Source organism: Xenopus laevis, chromosome 9_10S, assembly GCF_017654675.1.
Source record: "Xenopus laevis strain J_2021 chromosome 9_10S, Xenopus_laevis_v10.1, whole genome shotgun sequence".
NCBI lineage: Eukaryota > Metazoa > Chordata > Amphibia > Anura > Pipidae > Xenopus > Xenopus laevis.
In genome coordinates, this window is record NC_054388.1 from 74,308,066 (window position 1) to 74,315,850 (window position 7,785).

Consider the following 7,785-nt stretch of genomic DNA (forward strand, 5'->3'; position numbering starts at 1 on the left):
GAATGTACCTGTAAATGGTATAACTGTTAATTCATTGACTCTTAAATTTGCCATTATTTTACTTTCACTTTGAAATTTGGGTTGCCATAATTTTTTTTTTTACCAAAAACAAATTGCTGTGAAAATTCCTGAAGCTACTTTTGTCTGTGATCCAAGATTCCGAAGTAAACTTAAGTACATTATGCATCGTCAAACGAGTGGATCTTTCACTGTTATGCCCACCTGGAAAGAGCCAAATCAGTCTAAAGGGCTTTAATCTGTTATTCTTAGGACAATGGCAGACAGAATGACTTTTCTTGTCACCTGGAAATGCCTGACGGAGCCTTGGAGGAAAATTTACTTTGAACAGGAGCTAATTTGAGCTTTTTGTCCCCTTGCTCCAGTGCTAAAAATGCTCAAAATTGCTCTGTCTTCTATTACCCTACATGTTTTAGGTTATGGAAAATCAGACTACAAATCCTCATATTAAAGTATGATTTTTCCCTATTTGAAAATCTGCAGTCAATGTGTTGCCATCTTACAGATTAACTGTGGGAAAGGAGTTTAAAACTCATCCGCTTTTCACTATAATCTTAATTATATTTATAATCTTATTATAAAATTACCAGTGCATGTGTTTTAATGAAGAATTACAGTACATTCCCTACTGCCCAATGAAGACCATTCATGGTGTTCACTCATTTACAATCTACAACTATTGACTTTTCTAAATTGCTTTGATTGATCAGCCCACATCAAGAGTTTCTAATTATTTTTTCCCTGTACATTGCTATAAATGTTCTGTGTGTGTATGTATATATAGGGAATAAAGTACCCCCTTTTGTAAAATATAAGGATATTATAAGTTACCGAGGAGTTTCATGACCATATAAAAACACGAGGCCGAAGGCCGAGTGTTTTTATACAGGGCATGAAACTCCGAGGTTACTTCTAATATCCTCATATTTTGCAACAGGGGGTACTTTATTTATTATAATACACAAGTTTTAGTGAGTCATGTGACAGAAATGACATCACTACTCACCGTTTATAACTGATGACATCAGAACTCACCGTTTATAGGGATATAATTTACAAGATATTCATGGCTTTTGTGTATTATATATATATATAAAAGGTCCAAACAGGGACCGAATCGTTGGAATGCAACAGAAATAAAAACAAATATTTTTTATATATGGGAGTGCTGGTTCTTCTGAAAATTTAAAAAAAAAAAAAAAAAAAAAATATATATATATATATATATATATATATATATATATATATATATATATATATATATATATATATATATATTAATGCAAGCTTTGCAGCATCCCAAAATCTTGTGTATGTGCCAGAATGGGGACCTCATGCCCATGATACACAATTATAGACAGTGAGGAGAGAGGGTAATATGAGGAGGGCAGTGGGATCTAGAAAGTGCTAAACGGAAAGTGAAAATAAGTACCTGTTCCACCTCTATGCCTGAGGCAGTCAATATATGATTGACAATTTGTAAAAGCCTTTATAACAAGTACAGAAGTTTTATTTAAGAAAAAACAATTTTTTAAAAGTACTTTTATTAAAAAGCTTATGTCTAATAATAAACATGGGAAAGTTGTGCTCACCACTAATTTTTAAAACCATTAGGCAGGATGCAATGCGGTTGTGACCACAAAATACCTATAGACAAATACAAGAGTCCTCTGCACTCAAGCCGTTATCAATATATTTAAGACATTGAGACAATTTGTGCGTACAGCTACTAAAAATTCCTTACCCTTTAAACAAAACAGAGATTGTTTGTCCATACAGTATATTGCAATATATTTAAGCTGGCCAACTACGTCAAATCCCATATGTATGCACAAAATGTCTCAATGTCTTCAATATATTGATAATGGGTTGACTCTTGTATTTGTCTCTATGTTTTTATGCCTAATGACTGTCCCCTTTTAAAGGTGAAAGCAGAGTATTCCTTTCTGCTCTCTTAAAACAATGTAGTAAAAGTCAGTTCCATTATGGCTTCTGCTACATTGAGCTACAAACAGTGCTGTTTTCTGTGCCATGTTTGCCCCATTTGTTAGTAATGTCCTTAGTTAACCTGGCACTTTTATTTTGTCCACTGTCTGTCCTTTTTCAAAACATTGCCCTCTAATTCTGAAAGGAAGACACCATAAAAAAAGTAATCAGCAGGCTAATGGCTTTGTTTTCTTCTAAATGCCTATTGAATTATTAAGTTTGGTAAAGTAGTCTGGCTAACCTTAGGGTGATAGTGGACGATTTGACAAATGGCGAGCACAGTTCTGCTAGAAGAGACTGATCACAAGGTCAGCGTACCCTGAAGCGATACATTCATCTCCTGCATTTGTGCAAAAGACTTGATCAGGAAACCTGCAGACTGCTGCAAGGTGTGTCTCCTGTGCGTCCGACCTCAAAAACCCATAAAAATCGGTCATATACAGTAAATAAACCAGCTGTATTTATTGATTATTGAATAGAACATCTGGTGGATTTGATAGCAGTTTGCTGCTTTTTATGTTTTTGGAAGATGTTGAGCAATGTGGTGACTCCCACTCTGATGTTTAAATGCAAATATGCAGGGAAGAAATGTTCTGTCATCACAAGAAATGTCTGAGTACAGGTAAGGGATCAGTTATCCAAAATGCTCAGGACCTGGGGTTTTCTGGATCTTTAGTTAATTTGAATCTTCATAACTTAAGTCTAGTAAAAAATAATGCAAACATTAAATAAACTCAATAGTATCTCTAGTATAGGTCAATCTAAAACAACTGGACCTGCTGAGTAATCAATGAAGACGTTTCACTACTCATCCGAGCAGCTTCTTCAGTTCAACTGACTGGTGTGGGAAATTCTCGGCATATAAACTCTTCCACTAATCCATTTACAATGGCACATTGTAACTCTTCAAAGAGGTGACATCTGAAGAAACTCACAGAGGTGTTGATTCTGTGTAGTTGTGATAGGATTATCCAATGTGTCATGCAACTCCTAGATACAGGTGTTACTTGTGAGAGTTACATGAATGGATGTGTGAAGTGTTCTGAATCCGCCGGGGTACAGATGTTAGAACAGCATTGTATGTAGCAGACAGGTGGTGTCGAAGGCCCCCACCTCTGTTCAGAGATGGTCTCTCCACCTTGACATGAATCGCCTCTTTCACGCCTCGTTTAAACCAGCGGTCTTCTTTATCCAAGATTTGGACCTTGCTGTCTTCAAAGGAGTGTCCCTTGTCTTTTAAGTGTAGAAAGACAGCTGAGTTTTGCCCTGTAGAGTTCTCCCTCCTGTGCTGAGCCATTCGCTTGGAGAGCAGTTGTTTTGTCTCCCCGATGTATAGATCTGTGCACTCCTCGCTACACTGGTCTCCGTATACCACATTGCTTTGTTTTTCTTTTGGTGTTTGATCCTTTGGGTGTACCAGTTTTTGTCTCAGTGTGTTGCTAGGTTTGAAAAACACAGGGACATGGTGTTTGTTGAAAATCCTCCTGAGTTTCTCTGACACTCCAGCTACATATGGGATGACTATGTTTCGCCTACTATGTGTCTCCGGGCGGTTATTTCTATTGGTGTTCCTGTTGGGCTTGGTTGCTGCTGTTTTGACAAAGGCCCAATCACACGCTTTCAAAGCTCCTCTGAGATGTTTTTGCTCTTTGTCTTTGGACTCTGTATCAGTTGCCACACATTCCGCCCGGTGGTGCAGGGTTCGAATGACACCCAGTTTGTGTTCCAGTGGATGGTGGGAATCAAACAACAGATATTGATCCGTATGAGTGGGTTTCCTGTATACTTCCGTCTTCAAGTTACCCCCCTCTTGGATACATATCAAACAGTCCAAAAAAGCAAGTTTGTTCTCATGGACATCTTCCCTTGTGAACTTGATGTTATTGTCCACTGAGTTAATGTCTTCTGTGAAGGCCGCCACTTCATTGGATCTGATTTTAACCCAAGTATCATCCACATACCTGAACCAGTGAGTCGGTGTAGTTCCCTGGAAAGTCAGTAAGGCCCTCCTTTCCACTTCCTCCATGTACAAGTTTGCTACAATGGGAGAGACTGGAGAACCCATTGCACAGCCATGTTTCTGTCTATAAAAAAGGTTCTTGTACTTGAAGTATGTGGTGTTAAGGCACAAATCTAGCAACAAACAAACTTGGTTGGGACTGAGCTTCGTTCTGCTGCTGAGTGTGTTATCATGTTGCAGTCGATTTCTTACAGTCTCAATCGCCTCTGTAGTAGGTATACATGTGAACAAAGAAGTGACATCATATGATACCATTGTTTCTTCTGCCTCTAGTGTAACGCCGTGAATCTTGGTTACAAACTCTTTGGCATTCTGGATATGATGCACTGTATTGCCTACCAACGGGGCTAAGATGTTAGCCAAGAATTTTGCAATGCTGTATGTCACTGAATTTATGCTGCTGACAATGGGTCTTAGTGGGGCTCCTTCCTTGTGTATCTTGGGGAGTCCGTATAAGCATGGTGTGGCTTCCCTGGGATACAGACGGTGGTATAAAATTCGATCAATGGCTTTCTCCTTTTCAAGTTGTTGTAGGCAACCGATCACCTTTTTCTTGTAACTACTGGTTGAGTCTTTCCCTAAGGATTCATATGTATTGCTATCACTGAGTAGAGTGGTTATCTTGCAGTCATAGTCAGTTGTGTTGAGCACAACTGTGCATCTCCCTTTATCTGCTGGCAGGATAGTGATGTTCGGGTCCTTACTCAGAGAGCTGAGTGCTCTCCTCTCTTCTGTAGTAAGGTTAGAGGGAGGTGTTCTGGCACTTGACAAAGCAGCTGACACTTTTAGCCGGAGTTGTTCTGCTTCTTCATTTTTCAAGTTATTATTTTTGATAGCAGACTCTGTGGCTGTGATGAGTTCAACTACTGGTATGTGTTGTGGTGTCACTGCATAGTTTAACCCCTTGGCTAACACATCCTTTTCAGGCTGGGTTAGTACCCTATCTGATAGGTTCCTAACCCAAGTGTGTTTGGTGTTCTTTGGTGTCTCATCTTTCTGCCTCCAGGTTAGTTCTTCAGTCCTTTTCCAACTGCTGCTTCGTGACAGTAATGTGGTGAATTTGCTTATTTGTCGCTCCTTACTCTTAATGTGTTGGGCAATCTGTGCATGTTCAACGAACACAACCACCCTTTCCAGAGTTCCATCAGGCAGTTCTTTTGCCAGACTCCATTTTAGATGTTCTACTTTCTGCTTAAGGGCATCAATGGTAAAGTTGATCTGTCTGACTCGTTCATTTAGTAGATGTTTTTGGGCTTTTTGTAAAATCTTGTTGGCTCTGTAACTTTTTTCTGTGGAACCCAGGCGCAGGCTACAAGGGGTGAGACCCTGATGTCGGCATCTGAGATTAAAGTGTAGATGGTTTCGATAGTCTGCCACTTTTCTTGCTGTTCTTTCATATTCCCGAACCAGTTTTAGAGTATTCTCTCCAAAATGAATGGCAATATGACTATGAAGATTTTCATTCATCCAGGTCATAGTATATCTAGTATAGGTCAATCTAAAAACAATTGGTCTTGCTGAGTAATCAATGAAGACGTTTCACTACTCATCCAAGCAGCTTCTTCAGTTCAACTGACTGGTGTGGGAAGTTCTCGGCATATAAACTCTTCCACTAATCCATTTACAATGGCACATTGTAACTCTTCAAAGAGGTGACATCTGAAGAAACTCACAGAGGTGTTGATTCTGTGTAGTTGTGATAGGATTATCCAATGTGTCATGCAACTCCTAGATACAGGTGTTACTTGTGAGAGTTCCATTCATGTAACTCTCACAAGTAACACCTGTATGTGAAACGTCTTCATTGATTACTCAGCAAGTCCAGTTGTTTTAGATTGACCTATACTAGATATACTATGACCTGGATGAATGAAAATCTTCATAGTCATAAACTCAATAGGTTGGTTTTGCTTCCAATGAGGATTAATTATATATTCATTTTAGTGATGAGCAAAAATTTTCACCAACTTTTGCGCAAAAAAGACGCCCAAGGACTAATGGGTGAATAAACGTGTCACACATCAAAATGGTAATCATAATGGTTAGGGATGCACCTAATCTATCATTTTTGGCTTTGGTCAAAATACGGCAGGTTATTTATGACAGAGCATGAACACAGTGTTCAAAGTGCAATTTCCCCAATTTTAATGCATACTGCAGCTAACGTGTTTAAATTTTGCACAATTGTGCTTGCAACTCAGCCTAAAAAATATATGCTATTGAATGAAAATCTTAGGTGTTAAGATTTTGTTTCCTCCAGTGCTGACTAGATCAAGTTGTACCCATGAGCCACCACCACATAGTTTGTGGGTGTTAAACTAGAAAACAATTTTAAGCAACACTTTTTGAGATTATAAACTCATTCACTTCAGTCCCTGCCACAGTGTAGCTTACAGTCTAAGGTCCCTATCACATTCACACACAGTAGGCTCAAATTGAACTTGTTGGTTTTAAACCAACAATGAATGAAACCAACACGAATGAGAGGAATCACATTTTATGCAACTCTTTATACAGTATATCATTCACACCAGTCCCTGCCCCAAGGGGAGTTTACAATCCAAGATCCCTCTCACATTCACACACACTTGGATCAGTTTTCTTAGGGACCAATTAACTTGCCTTTATGCTTTTGCAGGAAACCACAAAACATGGTGGTGACCCACACAGACACAATGAGTACAGACACACTTCTTGCAGTAGTTGGTGCTTTCAGTAATAAGATATATTGTACTCTGTGTACCATACACCACTGCTGCTGAAAACAATTGAGATGGAATCTTCAAGGCTTTACTGAAGTATACATCTCTTTTCTATGAAAAAAAACACCCCCATCCTCGGACTTAAGTGCTATTTCTATTCCTCATTGAGCCAAAGGCTGATAACCTTTCCAAGACCAGATTTACAGACTAAAATAGAGCAGCTTTGTTCATTTTGGACTAGGTAAAAAAAGTAAATTTTCAGTTATAGCTAGATTTTATGGATTTGGCCACAACATGCCCTACTACTGTGTAATATCTTATTTGTACAATCATAATGAATTGTCTGTTCCAAACCCTCAGGCAAACTGTTTTTCTGATCATTTATAAGCACAGGCCTGAGACATTTTGCAGCCTTTATGTGACTGGAACCATTTAGCATTGAAGGAGAAATAAATCTTTAATATTTGACTTTTTTTTTGCTGTTGCATAATGTGACATTGTTGTGCTTTATTATGATAACAGAAAGTCTTGGAGGCTGATTGCTTTCCTGCAAGTCTCTTTAAAGCTGACAATTGCTCAAACAGGAAAAAAGAGAATAGAAGCCCAGCAATTTCTAGCCCCTCTTGTCCCAGTTGAAATGTGAATTTTATGTGTGTCTGTGTTTGTATAAATTAATGCTTCAGGGCGGAAATAATTTCATGTAAATTCAACAAAAAAAAACAAAGGAGCCTTTAAAAGTATTCTCTGACATGCTGGAACGCACTGTATATGCTATGGATAGATTTTATATTATGTTAGCACAATTAGTAATTATTTTAATTTCAAGTGCAATAAGGCCCATTAATATATATCAAAATAGAATGTGATTTGTAGGGGACACATAATTCAAACACAATTACAGTTTAAAGATGATTATTTAAAAAAGTTGCTTATTTTCTCATACTGTATCCTAGATCCCAATATTTACAGGACAATAGATAAAGTCATATGATAAAGTTTGGGAACCCCTCTCAGCCTGCATAATAATTTTCTCCACTTTCAACAAAAAAGATAACAGTG